Source organism: Dendrobates tinctorius, unplaced genomic scaffold (assembly GCF_039654945.1).
Source record: "Dendrobates tinctorius isolate UK_male_01 unplaced genomic scaffold, ASM3965494v1 ptg000151l, whole genome shotgun sequence".
Lineage (NCBI taxonomy): Eukaryota > Metazoa > Chordata > Amphibia > Anura > Dendrobatidae > Dendrobates > Dendrobates tinctorius.
This window is the reverse complement of record NW_027361818.1, coordinates 621,198-645,368: the sequence shown is the minus strand read 5'-3', so window position 1 is coordinate 645,368 and position 24,171 is coordinate 621,198. Positions and strand designations below refer to the sequence as shown.

The 24,171-nt window shown below is 45.6% G+C and overlaps 1 non-coding gene across 1 annotated transcript; it reads left to right on the top strand.

The window, feature by feature from the left end:
* The first annotated feature begins 4,421 nt into the window (after positions 1-4,421).
* TRNAI-AAU (transfer RNA isoleucine (anticodon AAU)) lies at positions 4,422-4,495 on the top strand. The gene has a single exon. It is a non-coding gene; the product is annotated as a tRNA-Ile (tRNA).
* Positions 4,496-24,171: the final 19,676 nt, after the last annotated feature.

The window sequence follows — 24,171 nt, the reverse complement described above, 5'->3', positions numbered from 1 at the left end:
AAAGCACTATAGTGTGAACAGGATTTGAAGCTGTGCGGGGTTACCCCGTTAGATTTCGAGTCCAATGCCTTAACCACTCTGCTATCACAGCCAACTGTTTAGTAACATATCAGATGTTTTTGTCATGTAAGCCTGTGAGAGCCTGTGAGAAGATTTTAAACCTCCCTAAGTGGGCTGCCCACCCACCCCATCATATACTTGAGCATTATAAATGGGGTAGATCAGACACTGGAGCAGCATCTATGGGGCACATGATACACTGGAGCATTAGAAATGGGGGCCATTATATATGGAGCATTATTAGGGCCCATTATACACTGGAGCATCATCCATGAGGCCAATCATATACTGGAGCATTATAAATGGGGCAGATCAGGCACTGGAGCAGCATCTATGGGGCACATGATACACTGGAGCATTAGAAATGGGGCCCATTATATGTGGAGCATTATTGGAGCCCATAATACACTGGAGCGTCATCCATGAGGCCCATCATATACTGGAGCATTATAAATGGGGCAGATCAGACATTGGAACAGCATCTATGGGCACATGATACACTGGAGCATTAGAAATGGGGCCCTTTATATATGGAGCATTATTAGGGCCCATCATACACTGGAGTATCATCCATGAGGCCCATCATATACTGGAGCATTCCAGATTGGGGACAACAGACACTGGAGCAGCATTTACAGGGCCCATTATACACTGGAGCATTAGAAATGGAGCCCATCAAATATGGAGCATTATTAGGGCCCATCATATACTAAAGCATCATCCATGAGGCCCATCATATACTGGAGCATTACAAATGGGGCAGATCAGACACTGGAGCAGCATCTATGGGGCACATTATACACTGGAGCATTAGAAATGGGGCCCATTATATATGGAGCATTATTTGGGCCCATCATACACTGGAGCATCGTCCATGGGGCACATCATATACTGGAGCATTCCAAATGGGGCAGATCAGACATTGGAACAGCATCTATGGGCACATTATACACTGGAGCAGCATCTATGGGGCACATTATACACTGGAGCATTAGAAATGGGGCCCATTATATGTGGAGCATTATTTGGGCCCATAACACACTGGAGCATCATCCATGGGGACCATCATATACTGTACCATTATGTGGAGCTCATCATATACTGTATGGAACATTATATGTGACCAATTATTCTGTATGGAGAAATATATGGGGCTCATTATTCTGTATGGCACACAATGTAGTGGCCATAACACTGTATGGAGTAATATACTGTCCTGTTTTTGAGCTATTGTATAATTTAAAATAGATCAGTCATGTCATGTAAGCAGTGAAGTATGTGTCATTGTACTATACATATATTTCTGTGCCGTATCGGAGCATCATGAGTTGTGGTATGTGTTAAAGGGGCGCACTGACACTCTTTGGCCCAGGGCACATAAAAACCTGGAGCCAGCCCTACCCCGCCACAACTTTAGCCAAATAACCCCCAGTTTTCAGTGTGTAACTATTATTGTTAAGTAAATTAAGGTTGACAAGCTTTAGTAATAAGAATTGATGTTTTTGGCATTGAAATGGGCACTGTAGGTGTGTTTATTGTCCTCCACTCCCTGCCGACTTTGCTTCCCCATTGACTTGCATTGGGTTTCATGTTTCAGTCAGCCTCCGACTTTTCCGTATAGTCGGCCGATTTCGTTCGACCCGACTTTTGCGAAAGTCAGGTTTCATGAAACCCGACTCGACCCTAAAAAGGGCAAAGTCGCTCATCTCTAGTGATAACACATTCACATATATCTATATATGGATCTATACATATTGATTTATGTATTTTTCTTGTACTTTCACTACTTTGATTGGTTTATCTATTTATATATTTTTTGTTCCCGCATTAATGTTTTGTCATTCCACACTTCACAACAGTTTATATATTTTTTTCATATCTATTGATATATTGACATATGTTCATATTTTATTATTGCTATCACATATTCATTTAGATTGATTTTCTTTCTCACATTCACTCATGATTTTAGTTTAGGTACACACTGTTAAACCTTCTCCAGCACTTTAATTATTTATGACTGGTCAGCTGTGCACATAAAGAGTCTCCTCTGAAGGTTTGATATAACCCCCAGATGAAGGCTTTGCTACTAAACGCGCGTCGGGGGTTTCGCACCACATTCTGCAGGAGGTGATGTCTATTCTGTTAGGCTATGTGCACACGTGCAGAATTGCCAAGGAAAACTAGCATTTTGCAAGTGTAATTAGCTTGCAGAATGCTAGCATTTTCCAAGCGATCTGTAGCATCGCTTGAAAAACTGATTGACAGGTTGGTCACACTTGTCAAACATAGTGTTTGACAAGTGTGACCAACTTTTACTAATGAGGCAGCCTATGCAGCATCAGTAGTAAAAAATATAATGTTAAAAATAATTAAAATATAAAAAATCTTGATGTTCTCACCTTCGTAGCGCTCCCAGTCTGCGCGATGCTCCCGGCAAGTCTTGTTCCCAGCGATGCCTTGCAACAACGACCCCAGATGATGTAGCATCATGTGAGACCGCTATGTTATCAAAGGTCATTGTCGCAGGCATCACTGTGAATGAGACTTGCCGGGAGCATCGTTGAGGCCTGGGGACGCTGCGGGGGCTGCCGGAAGGTAAGAATATCAAGATTTTTTATTTTAATTCTTTTTTTAACAGGGATATGGTTCAAGGGCCCGGAGGACAGTCTCCTCTCCTCCAGACCCTGGGTACCATCTGCACATTTTTCGCTTACTTTGCGCATGGTGTGCACAGCCTATGTGTGCGGAATCCCCGCAATTCTGCAAAAAGAATGAGCATGCTGCGTATTTTTCCACGATGCGAATCCGCAGCGGAAAAATATGCCGCATTAGCACAGCATGTGCAAAATGCTATTGAATTCAATGGGTTGTTTTTTGTATGCGTTTTGGCAGCATTTTTGCGGCGGAAAAAATGTGGCAAAAATGCTTACAATCCGTGGGAATTCCGTACGTGTGCACATAGCCATATTCTGATTTTAATCTCAGCACTTTGTTATTCATTTACTTGGCTCTCTCCGCTATTTTAGAATCGTAGAGTTGGAAGGGACCTCCTGGGCCATCTGGTCCAACCCCCTGCTCAAAGCAGGATTCGCTAAATCATCCCAGTCAGATGTCGGTCCAGCCTCTGTTTGAAGACTTCCATTGAAGGAGAACTCACCACTTCTCGTGGCAGCTTGTTCCACTCATTGATCACTCTGTCAAAAAGTTTTTTCTAATATCTAATCTGTCTCCTCCCATTCAGTTTCATCCCATTGCTTCTAGTCTTTCCTTGTGCAAATGAGAATAAAGTTGATCCTTCTACAATGTGACAGCCCTTTAGATATTTGTAGACAGCTATTTTGGACTCTGTCATACTACATATTGTAAGCAGTAGGCTTTTTACCATATAACCCTTTACATACTTATATCCTATCAATACATTCTTTGTGCTTTTTTGCTTAAATAAGACTCTGATTCATATTCTAATTATATAATCTGCCATCCTAATGGTATCATATTTATATTGTTCATATGACATGATCTTGACTTTTGCTTCTTCCCTTGTTTGGAATTTTTATTACTAACAGAGTTTTTCCCTTATCTTCTGCTCTTTCTGTTTGTTTTTTGTGATGTGGCGCCACCTGCTGGTTCCTCATTTGTTAATCATTTTTATGGAATATTTGATTAAGAACTGTAAGTGCCATTACTATTTGAGTCCTTCTTTGATTTTCTTGTCCTTTGCCATAATGATGGGGTGGAAAGTATCCTTCCACCCTTTAGCGTCAAAATGTCTTCCGAATAAGTGATCTATGGAGTTATCACATGATCCTCAGATGATCTTTCTCCTGTTTCCTCATGCAAACTGTTTTGGCTAATGGGATGACATCTCGATATAGAAAAGAGTAGAAAATGTTTTGACCCATTTGGTGAACTAATGAAACATCTTGCTATAAAAGGGACTGGAACCTGTTTTCTCTCTGTCAAGAAGGCAAAGGATGACAGAAGTTCAAGGGCATAAAGTAGAGCGTAAGAAAGTGATGGAATGTTTGTCATTTTTCTTAATCAACTTTTGAACTCATGTGCTTTTCAATCACTTTATCCGATATGCAATTTTTCGCACACAGGACAACGCTTTCAGCAAATGAAATATTGTGGAAACTTGTCAGGTAGTCTGGCCGAGATTTCCAAGGAATTGAATGACCATCTGCTGCCAACTTATATTTTTATTGGGGGATATACTTGATGGTGATGATGCTAAATATATCGCGAGAGACCACATTGTACTGAAAAAAGAAAAAAAGCAGCTCACAATTGTCTCCTGATAGCAGTGAGATTCAAACCCACGTCCTCAAAGAGACTAGAACAACATCACTTCACATGGCCGGTTAGCTCAGTTGGTTAGAGTGTGGTGCTAATAACGCCAAGGTCGCGGGTTCGATCCCCGTACGGGCCACAATGTTACTTTTTTTAGAACCATAAATAAAGTGTTATAGTATTAATTTTATCATTGATATAGCATCAACAAAGTCTGCAGCACTTTACAATAGAGCGGCACTTGTACAGACAATAATGAAATTATAGAATAACACACAAATCAACCGATACAGGAGGAGCGAGAGTCCTGATCACAAGCTACAATCTATAAGGAAATATGGGGGACACATTAAGTAGAATGTGCTTGTGTAGAGCCCAGCCATAATTGTAATAAATAGGGAATTTTAAGTAAGCTGCATGACCCGATCATCAGAATGTGTCTAAGTGCCATCACCAAGTGCTACTAGGTGCATGGAGGATATGGAGATAGATGATGGGACTAAATTTTGAGAAAAATTTAAAAAGAGAAGTAAGGGTGGCGCTCAGCGTCCCATTAAAAAGTCCACTTTATAAAAGTTCCTTAAAACATCAAAGGCAGGAGAGCCCAATGTGAAGCTCAATTGATGTTTGTGCGCTTCTACGGGTCCTGAGGGAGAAAGGGAATGATGAGGTCCATATACCTGACACCGATGTAGGACCTGCCCATTCATGACATCATCTCCATAAGGGAGAAACAAAGAAACAAAGCTCTCACCTATTCAATAGACGCACAAGATATAGCTAAAAAGAGCAAATCCAAAAGGTACAATATACAATGTAATGACTAAATGAACACAGACAATCGATTTTATTATTAGAAACTTGTACACCCTGTTATTTGTGTGTTGTGTATCTATTGAATAGGCGAGAGCTTTTTTTTCTCCCCCATGGAGGTGATGTCATGAAGGGGGACGTCCTACACCGGTGTCAGGTATATGGACCTCGTCATTTCCTTTCCCTTCAGGACCCGTAGAAGCGCATAGTGCACCAAATGGCTGCCATCCATTGAACTTCACATTAGACTCGCCTGCATTTGATATTTTAAGCAGCTTTAATAAAGTGGATTTTTAATGGGATGTTGCGTGCCACCCTGGCTTCACTTTTCACGGACTTTGCCTGTATTACTCAAAAATATTGGGTTGGCACCCAAGAGCCCGGGGTCGGATGAAATCAGCATTGAATTAACTCAGTCAGGTGTGTTGGCCACAGGTGCTGCAGCAGTGCATATAACCTTTTTGCTTTTGCTACAGATACAGCAAAGAGTAGGATTAGTGAAGTGAGATGATAGTCCTGTTTATAGAGATGTGTTTTTAAAGTACACTTAAACATGTGGTGGCTAGATATTAGTTGGATTGTCTGGTATTTTGCATTCCAGAAAACGGGAGCAGCACAAGAGAAGACTTGGAGGTGCGAGGTTTGGATTACAGAGGATGATAATTTTAGATTAGTTGCAGAATGAAGAGCAGGGGGAATGGTGATAGACAAAAGTGAGGGAGAAGCTATTGGGTGGTGGGGAACTGTGGAGAACATAGTGTGTGAGAGATGAGTTTGTATTGTATTTTCTGTAGCAAATGGGCAACAAGTGTAATGACTGGCACAGGGTGGAGGCATCGGTGTAGCGGTTGGGCAGAAATACAACCCTGGGTGCTGCATTCAGGATGGATTAGAGAGGAGTAAGTTTGGTGAGAGGGAAACTGATCAGTGGAGAGCTGCAATAATCCAGACAAGAATGAATAAGAGCCACAGTAAGGCCGGGGTCACATTTGCCATTGTGATGCGATCAATTCATGTATGCATGTATATCTGTGCAGCCGCACGCTCCGGTCCCAAGTGTGACAATGCCGTGTATTGATGTGAGAGTCTCGAGCGAGTTTCTCGCATCACACTCGTAAGTGTGACCCCGATCTAGGAGGTTTTTCAGTTTCAAAGGAGAGAAAAGGTCGGATTCCGGATATGTTTTTAAGATGCAAGTAACATTAGTAAGTGAGTGATTGGATATATGACACTCCCATCTATCAGAGACAGAAAAAACGAAAAGCAAAAAACACAAATATCCTGAACTAAAAGTAAAAAATGAACTGCAAATAATGCATAAAGGTAATAATAATAATAAGGGTATTTAGTAAACATAATTTTGATCAAAATAATGTACAAGCCATCCCGCCACGTCACGGCAACCGTTGTGGGACAGTCCCTACTCTAGTATTTAAAACCTTTTCACTTGCCAAGTGGTGTGAATGTGAATTTTTTACTTTTAGTTCAGGATATTTGTGTTTTTTGCTTTTCGTTTTCTCTGGTTAATGGTCATGTGTTAATATGCACTTACATTGTGCATACACATTAACTTACTTTTCTCAGTTCAGATTTGTTTTTTATTCATATCAGAGACAGAAGTCAGTGAAGTGCAGGGAGGATTACAGTAGCCCCTTTCTTTGCTTTGTGTCCCCCGCACAGAATTACACATTGACACCGGCCAATAAAGGCTGAACCTGACGATTCATCATTAATCTCATGGTTTTGTGCCCTGGAGCAGACGGTTACATACAGCTGGACTCTCACTCATGGTGTTTAACTCATTATTTTATGCAGGTTTTGAATGTGTGAAAAAAAACTCTGCAATATTCCTGAAATAATTAACATAATGCAGATTTGAAGAAAAGAAAAGCTGTATTAATTCAAATCTGAAAGGAAAAAAGCAACAAATGCACAACATTTTGGAAGTCTCATTTACTTTGCTGGTACTGGAAAATTCTGCATTTTTTTTTTCACTGGAAAAATTCAGCAAAATAAAAGGTCATACGTATGAAATCTGCACATGAGTGGTGATATGAGCGCGCAGAGCGGAGTCCTGACAGTGAGAATATTACAGGTAGCATGGCATTATCACAGGTAGCGTGGCCGAGGCGCTGTATCTCATGACTTATTAAGCATCGACATCAATAATAATTTATATTTGGTAATGTTATGTGTGTTTTCCTGCCATTCTCTTCACAATTAAATATCAAAATTATTTATATAAAAATATAAGGATAAATATTATCTATTTTCACATTATTTCCTTTTTTTTAATTTTATGACCACAAATGACTGCTAAAAAAAACCAATTTAAATTGCATTCCCTTTTCTGTTTTATCACTATGGCCTCCCACGTATTATATTACAGACTCGTCAACTGTATTTATAATTGATAATGCAATGTGTGTTTTGCCATTAAAATATATTTGCTGAAATTCTCATTTATACATATTTCATCAGAAATCTTAAAACTGACAAAATGATGCGATTTCCCCTACTTCAGGGTATTGCCAGTTTGTATCATTAAGACTTCTTAATATAAAAGCAACACAATTTTAAGAAATTACCAAAAGCCTCAGGGCTCACTGAGATTCGAAATCTGATCTCCGGATTCAGAGTCCAGAGGGCTAACCATTACACCAAGGAACCGCTTAGCTAAGCAGCCAAGTGGTCTAAGGCGCTGGATTAAGGCTCCAGTCTCCTCGTGGGCATGGGTTCGAATACCACCGCTGCCGTAAAGCATTTTTTCAATTTTAACTGTACGGTTTTTCAATATGATCTCCCGTGATTTATTTACCGTCGTCATCAATCACTTGTAATTGATAATGTTATATTTGCTTTCCTGTCCCATCACTCTTTCTTCTTCACTTAAATATAAAACTTATGCATATAAAAATGGAAAGATAAATATTATCCATTTTCAGACTATTTAATATTTTTTATTTTTATTTTATAACCACAAAAGATGGCTAGAAAACATTTTAAATTGCTTTCCTTTTTCCATTAAAAATATTTTCAGATATTGAACATATTTTTTTTCAGCATAACTGAGACTAAAAACAGCGATTTACACTGGCAGTATCTCCTTTTTTCATTTTTTGTATTTATTGATGCCTAATTTTTTATTTTCGATTCTGCTATTTATTTAGCTTTTCATTTAGTCCACACATTGTGCACATGTAAGGTTTTTATAGATTTTGGGGGCAGATTGACATATGAATCCAATATATTTATTCTGACAAGTGATGGACGAGCACGAAAATGCTCGGGTGCTCGTTGTTCGGGTCGAGCAAATTGGAATACTCGGGTACTGGGACAGAACAGCGAGCCCAATGTAAGTCTATGGGAGACCCGAGCATTTTTACCGTGATCGCCCCAGGGGTCCTTTTATGGTCTTAAAATGTCTGAAAATGATGGGAACACTGCCCAAATGACACAGGGACATCATGGGGATCGCCCCTGGAAGCATTCCAGACTCTAGATCGCAGCTTTAAACAATGTTGTCAGAGTTTCATGCCATTTTTACCGGAGCAACAAAAAACATACCAAAACGGATTTTGCTGGGAAATATGTTAAGGTACATCCTTTCCAGGTTAATGACTTGTATATAAGGCAAAATAAATAACCCCAGACCAAAATGTTCCTCCACCACTTGGGTTATGTTCACACACAGCGTTTTTGAAGCGTTTTTCAACTTTAACATTGCTTTCCAACCAATACTAATGCATTCACTGGGAAATGTCATTGTAACATTTAACAACCCTAGCTGGCCATGTGGTGTGTGACACATAAGCAGACACATCTTGTTTCATTTATGAAGGAGGGACTCTTAAAGTCACAGAGCCTATTTTTACAGGGACTTCAGGCAGCATTGACTGCAAGGCCTGCCCTGCTACCAAGTCATATACACCCCAATAACCCTTTGAACCCACATACTGGATGGGCACAGGAAAATCCACTTCACATTATACATTTTGTACTCCCATTCTGTTTTCTTATGCATTGACTGCAAGGCCTGCCCTGCTACCAAATCATATTCACCCCAATAACCCCAGTCCCCCTTGGAAGAAACATGGAAGAGGGCCTCTTAACCAAAAATGTCCCATTAAAAAGGAGCGGGTCTCATACTTGTAATGCCCATACACTAAGTGCATGGGCTGACAAACATTTCCCCATGTGGGGTACATTTTTTTAAAATATGTTATGGGCATCATAGACACCCTTGGCAAAAATTGGACTGCCTGTAACAGTACAGAACCCATTAACCCTGGTGATCTAGTGGTGGAGAATGAGGAGACATTATGATAAATCACACTTAAATCAATCAAATAAATAAAAAATGTGAATCCACCTAAAAAAGAAAATAACAAAAGGGAGGGGCGAACACCGGTTCATAGATATGAAGCCAGAATGTGTTCAACAAAATATGTTTGTCCCTAGCAACAGCTCTTAGACAGGGATTTAAATAAAAATATAATATAACAGGATTTCACTATTTTTATATTAGAGAGGTATACGCTAGGTCAAAAGAGGATGTTCCACAGATAGGAAAAATGGAAACTATAAGAATAAATGGGAAGAATATACGAACATCTCATTTTTATGACAGTTCCACCTGGGGGAGTAACATTTGTTTTGGTTTCAAATTATTAACGGGCGTCATAAAAACAGCTTTGCCAAAAATTGATTGAATTTTGCATCACAGAATACGTTTACCCTTGTGTTCTACTGGTTGTGGATAATGAGGATGAGGAGGATAACACCAAACAGTTTGTCAGCATTGTCAGTTGACATTCGGATGCGTTTATCTGTTATAATTCCACCAGCTCTGCTCTGACAGAACACCTACAGCAGGGCAGACCAGGACCTCCAAGGCATAGAGAGACAGTTGATGCCACGTGTCCAGCTTGGATGCCCAATAATTAAAAGGCACAGAGGATTCAATCTTCCCAAGCATTGCACTTCTTGTGACAGCACCCCTTGCCTCTGTGGTGGCACGATGGCAGGGTCTGAGAAAACTGTCCCAGAACTTTGCCATTGTTCCCCTGCCTGAGCTGGATTGTACTTCTGTTTCTCTCACTTGGACTCCTTGGCTGTACAACAAACTCTGACGTCTGCTACCAGTGTTCTCACATGGGAATTTTTTCATTAATTCCGATACAAGGGCCCTATGGTACAGCAACATTTTTGTGCACCTCTCTGCCTCTGGAAGAAGAGATTGAAAGTTCTCCTTGTAGCATGGGTCTAGAAGTGTCACCAACCAGAAATGAGTGTCATTGAAAATTTATATAATGCGAGGGTGACAGGTCAACATAAAGTCAGCCATGTGTGCCAGACTGGTAACGGGCAAGACTTCTGTGTCCTCACCAACAGGACAACTGACGATGCTGTCCTCCTTCTCCTCATCCTCATCCTCCTCCCTGTCCTCAGGCCACCCCTGCTGAACAGACAGTATGACAGCTGTGCTTGTAGTACCACCTATAGCACATGAAAGTAGCTCCTGTTCTTCCTCCTCCTCTTCATTGTCTACCAATCCATGTTGCGACGACATGAGACTGGGCTGAGTGTAATCACCAGGTATGTTTCCTGGTTGAATGTCCTCATGGTCTTCCTGCAATGCACCCTCTTTTATTGTGAACAGAGAGGTTTTCAGAATCCTGAGAAGCGGGATGGTGATGCTAATTATGGCATCATCGCCACTCACCATCTTGGGGAAGTCCTCAAAGTTATGGAGGATGGTACATATGTCTGACATCCATGTCCACTCCTGAGGTCTTATGAGTGGAGTTGGAACTAAATATTGACTGCCTTGTTGATGCTGGTACTCACCACCTGTCCTCTTCTGCTCATAAATTCTTTCCAAAGAGAAGACTGGTAGTGCAATAAGAGACCGCACTGTTGTGGTAGAATTCAAGATGTCTTTATTGCCAACGCGTTTCCTGAGCCAGTCCCAGCTCACTTCATCAGGACACGACCATGCCTGGCTGTAGGTTCAGCAGTGTCAGCCAAATATCTGACTGCTCTTTCAGCGCTGTCCACAACTCTTCTGCATTGTGTGGATTGTCACCTATGCTGATTAGCTTCAGTACAGCCTGTTGCCACTTTGCTGAGGCAGTGCTGCAGTGCTTCCAGCTTTGGCGCCGAATGCTGCTTGTCTAGAGGGACCCTTTCCATTGTCTCTGGGGCAGGGTCTTGTGACCGTATAGCAACGCTCCCCCAGTCGAGTCCTGTGAGGTTAACAGGCTCTGGGTTTACTTACAGCGGCTCTGTGAAGTAACAGAGTTCGCTCCTATACACACTGGTGTTCAGATAGAACTCCGCCATTACCTAGCAGCAGTATAACATCTCTGCATGGTGGATCCCAGGCTGCGAATGCACCTCATTATCATTTTATTATTTGGTGCGTTCCGCCAGCCTAACATACACCAGTATTTAGGCAGAAAAAAAACATACAGGCCACACAAATTTTGCTGTGGTATCTCGGTGCTAGCTCATATCTGTGTGGGCTAAAAGTTTGGCCAGTTTACAGCTTTTTTCTCTTTTTTACCTGACTGTCAGTTTTGGTTAAATACACCAGTATTTAGGGCAAAAAAACCAATACAGGCCACACATTTTTTGCCGTGCTATCTCGGTGCCAACTCATATCTGTGCATGCTAAGTTTGGCAAGTTTACAGCGGTTTTCTTTTTGTGGCCTGGCTGTCACTATCACTATATCCAGCAATCTTTTGCATCCAAAAAATAAAAAAATATTAATACAGTCTTTTTGCAGGCTGAGGCCTGGTGTATCTGTAGTGGAAAAACCTTCGCTTTTCAGGCAAACTTATCACATCTAATTTTTCTCCAAATCAATTAATTTGCATTCAGGTTTTCAAATATTTCACCAGTCCATTTAAAATGGGCAAGGCAAGGGATGGGGAAGTGGACATGATGCTGATGGTGCATGCAGAGGATGAGGACGTGACCAGGTAAGATTGTGTTCACACATTGCATTTTTTTTTGCATTTTTGCGGCAATTTTAAATGCGCGATTTTGCCGCCAAAATGCAAAAAAAAAGCATCCCATGCAATCCTACGGCATTCCGCACATGCTGTGCTAATGCTGCGGATTTTCCAGTGGCAGAATTGCATCGCATAAAAATACACAGCATGCTCATTCTTTGTGAGGAATCGTGGGAAAATCCGCACACATAGGAATGCATTGTTCTGCTTACTTTCCGCATGTGGCTGTGCCCAACATGTGAAAAGTAAGCAGAACATTTGCAGATGGTACCCACGGTCTGGAGGAGAGGAGATTCTCCTCCAGGCTCTGGGTATCATATCCCTGCAAAAAATAGAATTAAAGTAAAAAAAATCATCATATTCTCACCTTTTGATGTCACTCGCAGCGTCAGCAGGCCTCAGCGATGCTCCCGGTAGGTCCCATTCCCAGTGATGCATTGCGCCAATGACCTTTGATGTCGCAGTCTCGCGATACCATAGTGGTCTCACGAGACCGTGGCATAATCAAAGGTCATTGGCGCAATGCATCACTGGGAATGGGACCTACCGGGAGCATCCCTATTATCGGGAATGCTGCGCGGGACGTCGGAAGGTGAGAAAAAGACGATTTTTTATTTTTTTTTATTATTTTTAACATTGGATCTCTTTACAACTGATGCTGCATAGGCAGCCTCAATAGTAAAAAGTTGGTCACACACATCAAACACTATGTTTGACGAGTGTGACCAGCCTGTCAACCAGTTTTCCAAGTGATGCTACAGATCGCTTGGAAAACACTAGCATTCTGCAAGCTAATTACGCTTGTAAATCGCTAGTTTTTCCATGGGAAATAGGCAGGAATTAAAATGCAGTTTTCTCGCATATTTCCCGCGGAAATTTCCGCGACAATTCCGAAATGTGTGCACATAGCCTAAGAGGGCCACAGCAAAGACCCCCATCTTCGTGCTCGACCTTCTTGTCCCAGTTTCTAGGGGACTGCACCACACCACTATTGAAGCCAGAGCAGTGTGAAACAGTTGTTGGTTGGATAGTGGATAATGGTTCCAGTCACTTAGCCACCACCACCACCATGTCTTCCACACGGTCAAGTCTGAGTAGCCATGAGTGTTGACCGGATATTACTCACCCTGATCCTCCTTCCACGCACCATGCCAAGTGCCCTAAGACAACTGATACCACACTCGGACACTCCAAAGAGCTGTTCAGCTATCCATTTGGAGATTCGTGCCTCTCACCCGCTCCACTTGAAGCGGGACAAGATGATATTCCATGTAGCGATGTACAAATCTTTGAGCAGCCACATTCACAAGAGGTGGATGATGATGAGCCGCCAAAAGGTTCCGGCCATTGTCACACACGACCATGCCTGGCTGTAGGTTCAGTGGTGTCAGGCAAATATCTGATTGCTCTTTCAGCACTGTCCACAACTCTTCTGCATTGTGTGGTTTGTCACCTCTGCAGATTAGCTTCAGCACAGCCTGTTGCTGCTTGGCTGAGGCAGTGCTGCAGTGCTTCCAGCTTCTGACTGATGTGTTCATTTCAGAGATGAAGGCTGAAGAAGAGGAGGTGCAGGAGCTGTAGACTGTGGGGGCAACCTTGATTGACACAGGGCCCGCAATTCGCAATTTCCAAATGGATAACTGCTCTGGCCTCAATAGTGGTGTGGTGCAGTCTCCTAGAAACTGGGATGGGAAGGTCGAGTATGAAGATGTGGGTCTTTGCTGTGGCCCACTTACAGCCTGGTCACGTCCTCGTCCTCTGCATGCACTATCAGCATCACGTCCACTTCCCCATCCCTTGCCCCATGCCTTGCCCATTTTAAATGGACTACTGAAATATTTGAAAACCTGAATACAAATATAATGATTTGGAGAAAAATTAGATGTGATAAGTATTCCTGCAAAGCGAAGGTTTTTCCACCACAGATACACTAGGCCTCAGCCTGAGATAACAGACTGTATTAATATTTTTTTTATCTTTTGGATATAAAAGACTGCTGGATATAGTGATAGTGACAGCCAGGCCACAAAAAGAAAACCGTTGTAAACTGGCCAAACTTTTAGCACGCACAGATATGAGCTTGCACCGAGATAGCACGGCAAAAAATGTGTGACCTGTATGGGTTTTTTTTGCCCTAAATACTGGTGTATTTAACCAAAACTGACAGCCAGGTAAAAAAGAGAAAAAAGCCGTAAATTGGCCAAACTTTTAGCCCACACAGATATGAGTTGGCACCGTGATACCACACCAAAAAATGTGTGGTCTGTATGTTTTCTTTCTGCCGAAATACTGGTGTATTTTACCTAAACTGACTTACAGGCAAAATGGAGAAATGTAAAAAAAAACAATAAATTTCAATCAACTTCACATTTGCGTCCCACTTGTTGTTGATTCTTCACCAAAAATTTACATTTGGTATCTTTATGCTTGAAGCATGATATGCGGGAAAAGGTTGAAAATTTCCAGGGGGCCAAGTACTTTCGCAAGGCACTGTACCTTGGTGATTTTGGCCTGATAACATGCACAGAAGTTGACACAAATGGGTTTGAACGGCTACTAAAGGTAACATCCTCACCTGTAACCTGTTTGCTTGTAATCAGTGTGTGTGCACAAAAGCTGAGTGAGTTTCTGGGATCCAGACAGACTATTGCATTTTTCAGCCATACACTGATGTTTCTGGATTGTGAGTCATGGGGAAAGCAAAAGAATTGTCAACAGATCTGTGGGAAAAGGTAGCTGAACTGTGTGAAACAGGAAAGGGATACAAAAAGATATCCAAGGAATTGATAATGCCAGTCAGCAGCGTTCAAACTGTGATTAACAAATGAAAAATCAGGGGGTCTGTAAAAACAAAACCACGGTCAGGTACACCAACAAAAATTTTGTCCACAACTGCCAGGAAAATTGATCGGAATGCAAAGAAAAACCCACAAATAGCATCAGCAGAAATACTGGACTCTCTGAAAACTGGCAGTGTGGCTGTTTCAAGATGCACAATAAGGAGGCACTTGAAGAAAAATAGGCGGCATGGTCGAGTCACCAGAAGAAAACCATTATTGTGCAAATGCCACAAAGTATCTCGCCTAGAATATGCAAAACAGCACAGAGACAATCCTCAAAACTTCTGGAACAAGGTAATTTGGAGTGATGAGACTAAAATTGATCTTTTTGGCCACAACCATAAACCTTACAGAGAGGTCAACAAGGCCTATGATTAAAGGAACACCATTCCTACTGGAGGTGGATTGCTGATATTTTGGGGGTGAGCTACAAAGGCAAAGGAAACTTGGTCGAAGTTGAAGGAAAGATGAATGCGGCACGTTATCAGCAATTACTGGAGGGAAATTTGCAATCATTGGCCCAGAAGCTGCGCATGGGACGTAATTGGATGTTCTAACATGACAACGATTCCAAAACACAAGTTGACCTGTCATTGGCTACAGCAGAACAAAGTGAAGGTTCTGGAGTGGGCATCTCAGTCTCCTGACATCAATATAATTGAGCCACTCTCTGGGGAGATCTCAAGCACAGAATTTATGCTAGACAGCCTGGGAATTTAGAGGAACTGGAAGCTTTTTGCTAAGAAGAGTGGGTAGCTTTACCATCCGACAAAATAAACAACCTCATCCACAATTACCACTACCATAAGTGGCTCATGTAGTGCAGCTCATCCAGGATGGAATATCAATGCGATCTGTGGCAAGGTTTGCTAAGTCTGTTAGCATAGTGTCCAGAGTCACTACTAGGAGACAGACCAGTACACCAGGAGACATGGAGGGGCCATCAACCCAGTAACAGGACCTCTACCTCTGCTCTTCTGCAAGAAGAAACAGGAGGAGCACTGCCAGAGGCCTGCAAAATAACCTCCAGCAGGCCACAAATGTGCATGTGTCTGCACACATGGTTAGAAACCAACTCCATAAGGATTGTCTGAGGACCTGATGTCCACAGATGGGGGTTGTGTGCTCACAGCCCAACACCATGCAGGATGCTTTGTATTTGCCACAGAACAACAGGATTGGCAAATTCACCACTGGCACCCTCTGCACTTCACTGATGAAAGCAGGTTCACACTGAGCACATTTGACAGACATGACAGAGTCTGAAAATGCCGTGGAGTATGTTCTGCTGCCTGCAATGTCCTTCAGCATGACCAGTTTAGCAGTGGGTGAGTAATGGTGTGGGGTGGCATTTCTTTGGAGGGCCGCACAGCCCTCCATGTGCTCGCCAGAGGTAGCCTGACTGCCATTAGGTACCAAGATGAGATCCTCGACCCCTTGTGAGACCATAAGCTGGTGCGGTTGGCCCTGGGTTCCTCCTCTTAATGCAGGACAATGCCAGACCTGATGTGGCTGGAGTATGTCAGCAGTTCCTGCAAGATGAAGGCATTGAAGCTATGGACTGGCCTGCCTGTTCCCCAGACCTGAATCCGATTGAGCACATCTGGGAAATCATGTCTCGCTCCATCCACCAGCGTCACGTTGCACCACAGACTGTCCAGGAGTTGGTGGATGCTTTAGTCCAAGTCTGGGAGGAGATGCCTCAGGAGACCATCTGCCGCCTCATCAGGAGCATGCCCAGGCTTTGTACAGTAGGGAGTAGTGTTGAGCATTCCGATACCGCAAGTATCGGGTATCGGCCGATATTAGCGGTATCGGAATTCCGATACTGACTTCCGATACTTTTGTCATATCAGATTCCGGAATCGGAATCGGAAGTTCAAAGTTGATTGACAGCCGAAATGACGTCATCATGATGCGCGGTGTGTGCGCATCATGATGCACCGTCATTTCGGGCCTTCCGGGGGTCTCTGCCGGCCTGCCGGGGGGGCTGTGCCGGCCTGCCGGGGGGCTGTGTGGACTGCCCGGGGTCTGTACCAGCCTGCCGGGGGGCTGTGCCGGCCTGCCGGTGGTCTGTGCACCCTGTGGGGGTCTGTACCGGCCTGCCGGGGGGCTGTGCCGGCCTGCCGGGGGGCTGTGCTGATGTTCGGGAGTCTGTGCAGGCATCGTCCGATGGGACTACAAGTCCCATCGGGCGATGCCTGCTACCATGACAGTGATTGACACATTAGCCAATGATGGGACAGTAGTAGTCCCATCATCCGGCTAATGTGTTAAATGTAAAAAAAAAAAAAAAAATACTACATACATACTACATGCATACTACATGCATGCTACATGCTACATACATACCACATATATACTACATGCATGCTACATACATACTACATGCAACATACTACATATATACTACATGCATGCTACATACATACTACATGCTACATACATACTACATATATACTATATGCATGCTACATACATACTACATGCTACATACATACTACATATATACTACATGCATGCTACATACATACTACATGCTACATACATACTACATATATACTACATGCATGCTGCATACATACTACATGCTACATACATACTACATACATACTACATACATACTACATGCATGCTACATACATACTGCATGCTACATGCATGCTACATACATACTACATACATACTACATACATACCACATATATACTACATACATACCACATATATACTACATACATACTACATGCATGCTACATACATACTACATGCTACATACATACCACATATATACTACATACATACTACATGCATGCTACATACATACTACATGCTACATACACACTACATATATACTACATGCATGCTACATACATACTACATGCTACAAGCATGCTACATACATACTACATGCTACATACATACTACATACATACTACATACATACTACATGCATGCTACATACTACATGCTACATACATACCACATATATACTACATGCATGCTACATACATGCTACATGCTACATACATACTACATACATACATACTACATGCATGCTACATACATACTACATGCTACATACATACCACATATATACTACATACATACTACATACATGCTACATACATACTACATGCATGCTACATACAATACATTCATACAATACATACATAGACATACAGTACATATAACATAGAGTAACATACTTACCAATACTTGTCACATTGTTCCCCGAAGCCATTGTCGTCTACGGAATAAATATTAACTTAACAAACCACAAAAATACTCACCCATGATCCGAAGCAGTCCACGAGTGTGTCCCACGACGATCTTGGGTAGAGAACTGCAGCATCAGCTGATGCTGCCGCTCTCTACGGGCTGCAGGAATCCAATGACGGAAGGTAGGTATCCTTCCGCACTGTATTCCTCCGCCACTTAAAAAAAAAAGTCCCACACAGCTTTTACCATAAAGTGAGACTAGGGACTTTTTTTTTTTAAGTGGCGGAGGAATACAGTGCGGAAGGATACCTACCTTCCGTCATTGGATTCCTGCAGCCCGTAGAGAGCGGCAGCATCAGCTGATGCTGCAGTTCTCTACCCAAGATCGTCGTGGGACACACTCGTGGACTGCTTCGGATCATGGGTGAGTATTTTTGTGGTTTGTTATGTTAATATTTATTCCGTAGACGACAATGGCTTCGGGGAACAATGTGACAAGTATTGGTAAGTATGTTACTCTATGTTATATGTACTGTATGTCTATGTATGTATTGTATGAATGTATTGTATGTAGCATGCATGTAGTATGTATGTAGCATGTATGTAGTATGTATGTAGTATATATGTGGTATGTACAGTATGTAGCATGTAGTATGTATGTAGCATGCATGTAGTATATATGTGGTATGTATGTAGCATGCATGTAGTATGCATGTAGTATGTATGTAGTATTTTTTTTTTTTTTTTACATTTAACACATTAGCCGGATGATGGGACTACTACTGTCCCATCATTGGCTAATGTGTCAATCACTGTCATGGTAGCAGGCATCGCCCGATGGGACTTGTAGTCCCATCGGACGATGCCTGCACAGACTCCCGGACATCAGCACAGCCCCCCGGCAGGCCGGTACAGACCCCCACAGGGTGCGTAGACCCCGGGCAGTCCGCACAGCCCACCGGCAGGCCGGCACAGACCCCCGGCAGAGACCCCCGGAAGGCCCGTACAGACCCCTGAGAGGCTGTACAAGGGCAGGAAAGGGTTTTTCCAATTCCGATACCGGAAGTCTCATAGACTTGAATGGGACTTCTGGTATCGGCATCGGCGATACCGATACTTTTTTTAAAGATCGGCCGATCCATTCCGATCCGATATTTTGAAGTATCGGACGGTATCGCTCAACTCTAGTAGGGAGGTTATACAGGCACGTGGAGGCCACACACAATAATGAGCATCTTTTTCTTGTCATGAGGCATTTCCACTGAAGTTGGATCAGCCTGTAATTTGATTTTACACTTTGATTTTGAGTATCATTCCATATCCAGACGTCCATGGGATATTCTGCAGTGAAACCTCCACCAGGGGGAGCTGGTGAGGGAAGCGAGGTTACACACTAAGAGTAGCAACACTGATCAACAGCACAGGTGTCACAGGTAATGAGAGAGAATGGTCAGATGAACCGAGTCAGAAACTATCAGGAGCAGACGTACCAGAAGCAGCAGAAATACACGTAGTCAAAATACCAAGCGAGGGTCAGAAAACCAAAACATGAGCATGGCGTCCAAAAACGTGAGGCAAAATACGTGGTCGGGGTACAAGCCGGGGAATCAAATGCCAGAGAGGGAACGTAGCAGCAGAGACGAATACCAAGAGATGGGGTCACAGATCAATCCAGGGCATACACGTGGATGCAAGTCAAAGGCAGGAGGATCACCAAGGTACTAGGGTCAGAGGCTCTAAACTGGAAGCTTGAGATATCACTAACACTGGTCAGCAGGCTGTGAGAGACTGAAATAGCCCAACTGGCACCAGAACGAGGCTGAGGAGATTAACCCCTGCATGACCAGTCCAGAGTGAAGGCAGCAGAAAATAAACTCTGTACTTGATCATGACATACTCATTTTGATTTACATTGATAATTATAGTGGTTTGAAAAAACCACTATATTGTAATCCGAACGCTGCTAACTTATTCTTCTTCTTCTTCTTATTATTATTATTAAGTTGATTTCCGCAATTAATACAGCCCGAACCGCTACACGCACAGACTCCGTTGAGGTGTCGTTTCGAAGCCAGCGTCCATGAGAGGTGTGCTAAGTATTTTTCGTGTCGATCGGATTTGTAGTTTTTGCGCAATTTGCGTTTGAAAATTTTTTTTCCCGTCATTGGAATGCACTGTCTCCAATGCTTTTCAATGGGTAATGGCAAAACGTGCCCTGAGGCGATTGAAATGGCAGTTGAGCTCATTGATATGCGCAGGCAGACCCAGTTACTATGCCAACGCCTACGAACGTCACATGACATCCCAAGGACAGAGCTTCTGCCACATAATATCAGCTCTTAAAGTGAAACCCACAGCACAAATGCAAATCTAGCTTCATCACATGACACATGCCCCTGAGATAGAATGTGCGACAAAGTGGATTTAGAAACCCAGTGAGCCACCCTGGCTCTTAAAGGGCCGACGTGCCACAGTGATTCTTAAAGGGCCAGCGCACCGAAATGAGTCTTAAAGGGCCGGCGCGCCAAATCGAAAGCTGAGTGACCCCGGCCTCCAAATCGGAGGCTGAGCCACCCCGGCCTCCAAATCGGAGGCTGAACCACCCCGGCCTCCAAATCGGAGGTTGAGCCACCCTGGCCTCCAAATCGGACCCAGTGTGGCCCCGCTCAAAAAATCAGACCCAGAGTAGCACAGCCCACCAAATCGGATCCTGAGGGGCCCCGCCCACCAAATCAGACTCCGAGTGGCCCCGCCCACCAAATCGGACCCTGAAGGGCCCCGTCCACCAAATCGGACCCTGAGGAGCCCCGCCCACCAAATCAGACCCTGAGAAGCCCCGCCCACCAAATCGGACCCAGAGTGACCCCGCCCACCAAATCGAACCCTGAAGGGCCCCGCCGATCGAATCGGACCCAGAGTGGCCCCGCCTACCAAATCGGACCCAGAGGGGCCCCGCCTATCAAATCGGACCCTGAGGGGCCCCACCCACCAAATCGGAACCTGAGGGGCCCCGCTCACCAAATCGGAACCTGAGGAGCCCCGCCCACCAAATCGGACCCAGATTGACCCCGCCCACCAAATCGGACCCAGAGGTGCCCCGCCCACCAAATCGGACCCAGATTGACCCCGCCCACCAAATCAGACCCTGAAGGGCCCCGCCCACCAAATCGGACCCAGAGGTGCCCCGCCCACCAAATCGGACCCTGAAGGGCCCCGCCCACCAAATCGGACCCAGAGGGGCCCCGCCCACCAAATCGGTCCCAGGGGGCACCGCCCACCAAATCGGACCATGAGGAGCCCCGCCCACCAAATCAGACCATGAGGGGCACCGCCCACTAAATCGGACCATGAGGGGCACCGCCCACCAAAATGGATCCAGGGGGCTCAACCCACAAAATCAGACCCTAAGGGGCCCCACCCACAAAATCGGACCCTGAGTGGGCCCGGCCACAAAATCAGACCCTGAGGGGCCCCAACCATAAAATCGGACCCTGAGAGACCCCGGCCACAAAATCGAACCTAGAGGGGCCCCAGTCACAAAATCAGACCCTAAGGGGCCCAGGTCCCGAAATCGGACCCTGAGGGGCCCCACCCACAAAATCAGACCCTGAGGGGCCCCGCCCACCAAATTAGACCCTGAGGGGCCCCACCCTTAAAATCAGACCCTGAGAGGCCCCAGCCACAAAATCAGACCCTGAGGGGCCCCACCCACAAATCCAGACCCTGAGGGGCCCCACCCACAAAATCGGACTCTGAGGGGCCCCACCCACAAAATCGGACCCTGAGGGGCCCCACCCACAAATCCAGACCCTGAGGGGACCCGGCCACAAAATCGGACCCTGAGAGACCCCGGCCACAAAATCGGACCCTGAGGGGCCCCACCCACAAATCCAGACCCTGAGGGGACCCGGCCACAAAATCGGACCCTGTGAGACCCCGGCCACAAAATCGGACCCTGAGGGGCCCCAACCACAAAATCAGACCCTGAGGGGCCCCAGTCACAAAATCGGACCCTGAGGTGCCCCACCCACAAAATCAGACCCTGAGGGACCCCAGCCACAAAATCAGAACCTGAGGGGCCCCAACCACAAAATCAGAACCTGAGGGGCCCCACCCACAAAATCAGACCATGAGGGACCCCACCCACAAAATCGGACCCTGAGGGGCCCCGCCCACCAAATTAGACCCTGAGGGGCCCCACCCTCAAAATCGGTCGCTGAGGGGCCCCACCCACAAAATCGGACCCTGAGAGACCCCGGCCACAAAATCGAACCCAGAGGGGCCTCAGTCACAAAATCAGACCCTAAGGGGCCCCGGCCACAAAATTGGACCCTGAGGGGCCTCACCCACAAAATCAGACACTGAGGGACCCCAGCCACAAAATCGGACCCTGAGGGGCCCCACCCACAAAATCAGACCCTGTGGGGCCCCAGTCACAAAATCGGACCCTGATGGGCCCCATCCACAAAATCAGACCCTGAGGGGCCCCAGCCACAAAATCGGACCCTGAGGGGCCCCACCCACAAAATCAGACCCTGAGGGGCCCCACCCACAAAATCAGACCCTGAGGGGCCCCGCCCATCAAATTAGACCCTGAGGGGCCCCACCCTCAAAATCAGACCCTGAGGGGCCACAGCCACAAAATCAGACCATGAGGGGCCCCAGCCACAAAATCGGACCCTGAGGGGCCCCACCCACAAAATCTGACCCGGATGGGCCCCACCCACAAATCCAGAAACTGAGGGGCCCCAGCCACAAAATCGGACCCTGAGAGACCCCGGCCACAAAATCGGACCCTGAGGGGCCCCAACCACAAAATCAGACCCAGAGGGGCCCCGGTCACAAAATCGGACCCTGAGGGGCCCCACCCACAAAATCAGACCCTGAGGGACCCCAGCCACAAAATCAGACCCTGAGGGGCCCCAGCCACAAAATCGGACCCTGAGGGGCCCCACCCACAAAATCGGACCCTGAGGGGCCCCGCCCACAAAATTAGACCCTGAGGGGCCCCACCCTCAAAATCGGTCCCTGAGGGACCCCAGCCACAAAATCAGACCCTGAGGGGCCCCATCAGCAAAATCGGACCCTGAGGGGCCCCACCCGCAAAATCGGACCCTGAGGGGCCCCACCCGCAAAATCGGACCCTGAGGGGCACCACCCGCAAAATCGGACCCTGAGGGGATCCACCCGCAAAATCGGACCCTGAGGGGCCCCGGCCCCAAAAATCGGACCCTGAGGGGCCCCAACCGCAAAATCGGACCCTGAGAGGCACCGGCTACAAAATCGGACCCTGAGGGGCCCCGGACACGAAATCGGACCCTGAGGGGCCCCGGCCACAAAATCGGACCCTGAGGGGCCCAACCCACAAAATCAGACTCAGTGTCCCCGCCCACCAAATTGGACCCTGAAGGGCCCCATCCACCAAATCGGACCCAAAGTGGCACCGCCCACCAAATCAGACCCAGAGTAGCCCCTCCCGCCAAATTGGACCCTGAGGGGCCCCGCCCACCAAATTGGACCCTGAGGGGCCCCGCCCACCAAATTGGACCATGAGGGGCCCCGCCCACCAAATCAGACCCTGAGGGGCCCCGCCCACTAAATCGGATTCTGAAAGGCCCCAACCACAAAATCGGACCCTGAGGGTCCCCGCTGACCAAATTGAACTCTGAGGGGCCCCGCCCACCAAATCGAACCCCGAGGGATCCCGCCCACCAAATCGAACCCCGAGGGATCCCGCCCACCAAATCGGACCCCGAGGGTCCCCGCCAACCAAATTGGACCCTGAGGGGCCCCGCCCACCAAATCGGACTCTGATAGATCCCGCCCACCAAATCAGACCCTGAGGGGCCCAGCTCACCAAATCAGACCCAGAGTGGCCCCGCCCACCAAATTGGACCCAGAGTGGCCCCGCCCACCAAATC